The sequence below is a fragment of the Cebus imitator genome, unplaced genomic scaffold, assembly GCF_001604975.1.
Source record: "Cebus imitator isolate Cc_AM_T3 unplaced genomic scaffold, Cebus_imitator-1.0 Scaffold497, whole genome shotgun sequence".
In the NCBI taxonomy this organism is placed as follows: domain Eukaryota; kingdom Metazoa; phylum Chordata; class Mammalia; order Primates; family Cebidae; genus Cebus; species Cebus imitator.
This window is the reverse complement of record NW_016107812.1, coordinates 1,481,710-1,485,122: the sequence shown is the minus strand read 5'-3', so window position 1 is coordinate 1,485,122 and position 3,413 is coordinate 1,481,710. Positions and strand designations below refer to the sequence as shown.

The 3,413-nt window shown below is 46.8% G+C and overlaps 1 protein-coding gene across 3 annotated transcripts in view; it reads right to left on the bottom strand.

Moving 5' to 3' along the window:
* The window catches only part of ZNF84 (zinc finger protein 84), a 23,713-nt gene extending 20,538 nt beyond the window's left edge, over positions 1-3,175 (bottom strand). For all 3 annotated transcript variants that reach the window (XM_037733158.1, XM_037733157.1, XM_017513644.1), the window contains exon 1: positions 3,003-3,175. The gene's annotated coding sequence lies outside the window, so the exon portion shown is untranslated. The remainder of the gene's footprint in view (positions 1-3,002) is intronic.
* Positions 3,176-3,413: the final 238 nt, after the last annotated feature.

The following is a 3,413-nucleotide window of genomic DNA, read 5'->3' as shown; positions in this document are numbered from 1 at the left end:
GCATAAGCTACCACACCTGGCTTTAGCATTCTTTTGGTATTTACCTGGTACATTATCATCAGTTCAACTAGACTTAAAATGTCAGTATCGTTATGAGCAGCTCAGAATGCAAATTTATTGGTGTTTAAAAAAAAAAATCCAACCGGCCAGACGCGGTGGCTCATGCCTATAATCCCAGCACTTTGTGAGGCCGAGGCAGGTGGATCACCTGAGGTCAGAAGTTCAAGACCAGCCTGACCAACATGGTGAAACTCTGTCTCTACTAAAAACACAAAAATTAGCCAGGCAAGGTGGCATGCCCCTGTAATCTCAGCTACTCAGGAAGCTGAGGCAGGAGAATTGTTTGAACCTGGGAGGTGGAGGTTGCAGTGAGCCAAGATCACGCTATTGCACTCCAATCTAGGCAACAAAAATCCAAACGAACAATTTTTTTTTTTTTTTTTTGAGACGGAGTCTTACTCTGTCACCAGGCTGGAGTGCAGAGGCGCAATCTTGGCTCACTGCAACCTCCGCCTCCTAGGTTCAAGTGATTCTTCAGCCTCAGCTTCCCGAGTAGCTGGCACCACAAGCATGTGCTACCATGCCTGGCTAATTTTTTTGTGTTTTTAGTAGAGACGGGGTTTCACCGTGCTGGACAGGATGGTCTCGATCTCTTGACCTTGTGATCCGCCCGCCTTGGCCTCCCAAAGTGCTGGGATTACAGGCGTGAACCACCGCACCCAGTCCAATCTGTCTTTTAACTGACAAACTGAATACATTTAATGTTTACTGCGGTTATTGTTTTTTTTCCCCCTCCCTTCTTGCCTTCAAAGCCTCGATCTCCGTATTTGCTAAAACGATGAGGATAAAATAGGCCTCACAATGAGAGTCTAAGAAACAAATGAGATATTAAAAGGAAAGTGACTAGGGCCTTGTAATAACTGTTACAGCTAACATTCCAGTGCTTTCTATGTGAGAGACAATATACTAAGCATTTTAAACTGAACTCTTATCCACAACCCTATAAGGCATTTAACATAATCTCCACTTTACAGAGAGAAACTGGGACACAGAGTGATTGTAAAATGTGCCTGTGATTGCACATTTAGTAAAAAGCAAAATTCAAATGTTACTTCTCTATCTCGCTATATTCAAAGCATGTACTACTAAAATCATAATGTCATTTATGCATATCTACATGCACAAACACAACATAAATCCTGGAATCAGCTCCTATTCCCATGCACACATTCAGTCACTACTTTCCACAAAAACACAAATGAAGGACAGCCTGCCTCAAACCTGCATCATACTAACAAGCAGCACTTCTTTTTCATGCCTTTCTGTGATTCAAACTTCAGTGCCAACTCAGAAACACAGCATTTTCTCCCAGTTATACAAGAAATGAATCCTTTACACCTTAGATTGTGATAATACATATATCTTAGAACAGAAGCTGGCACACAGTCATATAACTATTATAAAAGTAAAATATGATGGCAACATATAAAAAATCTACACAAGTTAAATAAGCAATAATTATATATGATCTCACCACAGGTAACCAATCTGGAGATGACGGAAACTATTATGATATTGTTCATAAAATGGAAGTATATGGTCACATTTTAAAACTGTTTTTGTTTTTTTCTCCACTATGTGAAGAACATCTTTCCAGGCCAATAACCTTATTTCTATAACATCAACAACTTATATAAAATAGCTAAAAAATAAAATCCTACCCGTAATTTTAAAAATAAATAAAATATGTAGGAATATCAAGACCCATATGAAGCATACTAAAAACATCAGTGAGAACTATAAAAACGGAATTAAAGAAATTTATAATTAGATTTTGTTCTGGGATAGGAAGACTTCATATTCTAAAGATAATTTGATCTCAGATGATTTACGTAACTCATTCAACTCCATAATCTCAAAATTTTTTTCTTTAACAAGCAATTCTAAAGTTTGTGTGTAAGAAAAAAGCTTCAGGAACAGTCTGGACACTTTTTTTTTGTGACAGGGTCTTACTCTGCTGCGCAGGCTGAAGTGCAATGGCATAACTATAGCTCACTGCGGCCTTGAACTCCTGGGCTCAAGTGATCCTCCCACCTCAGCCTGCGGAGTAGGTTACAGGCATGACTCACCACGCCCGGCCTGGACACTTTTGGAAATGCAAAATAATGAGTGTGAACAAGCCCACTGTAAAACATATAAATTATAATCATTAGAACATGTGACACTGGCTCCAGAGAGGTTATACAGACGAAAAAGCGGAACTGTCTAAATAGGCAAAAGTTAGCATGTAATAAATACAGCATTTCAAAGCCATGAGTAAAAATTATTTAATGAATAGGAGAATATTTGAAAGAAAATATAGTCATTTCATACAACTACCTCCAGATGGGTTAAATTTTTAAAATAATGGAAACCCTAAGAATGCCTTTAAAAAAGCCACAGGTGAACGAATATATGTATAATTTGAGGGATTTCGCTACACATGAAACAAAAGGGAAAAGCCATTAAATTTTTTTTAAATAGTCAAATGTAACCATTACAAAATACAGCGCCGGGTCTGGTGGCTCACACCCGTAATCCCAGCGCTTTAAAACCTCTTTCGACAGCGGCAGGGGCCGGTGCGGATGGACGCGGTCGAGCCGGGCGGCCGCTCCTCGGGGGAACGGCTGGGAACGGGGCGTGCCCGGGGTCCAGGCCGAACGCCCCGAGGCCCACGCCGGCGCCTCCACGCCGCCTGAAAGGACGCCCAGGGGCGGCGCCTCCGGAAAGGCAGTGCCCGCTCCACAGCCCGGCACCCGCACGGCTCCGCGGGCCACGGCACCCTCGCCGCCCGGCCCAGCCCCACCCAGCCGCAGCCCCAGCCCCAGCCCCGAATCCGCGCGCGAACGCCCAAGGCGGACGTCTCGGGCCTGGAAGCCGGAGGCCCCCGCGGCACTCCCGCGCGCCTCCCCCGCCATCCCCAAGACCCGGCGCCAGCCCCGCATTAAACGCACTGAACTCACAAAAGACGCCGCCGCCGCGTCGCTCCGCGCCCGCGTCCGCGCGCCCGCGGCCCGCGATCACGTGACGCCACCAGGCCCCCGCGCCCCGCGCCCCGCGCCCCGCGCACGCGCCCGAGCCGTCGGTCTGTGTGCGCGCCCCGGCGGCTCCCAACGGGCCGGGACGAGTCGGGGACTGCACACGCGCACACTCCCCTCTCACGTGGCAGCTGAGGACAAAGAGGAAGAAAGCGCAACCTGCAAGCTTTGCCAAGAGTGTATATGCGCATGCGCCAAGGACGGAGTCCACGCGAACTCAACTTCCCAGGGTGCCCCGCGTCCGGAAGCGCCTGTCGCCCGGAGACGCGGTGACCCCCCAAACGGGCTCGCACGGTTTTCTGAGAAACATAAAGGGAAACCGAATCCACCAATACT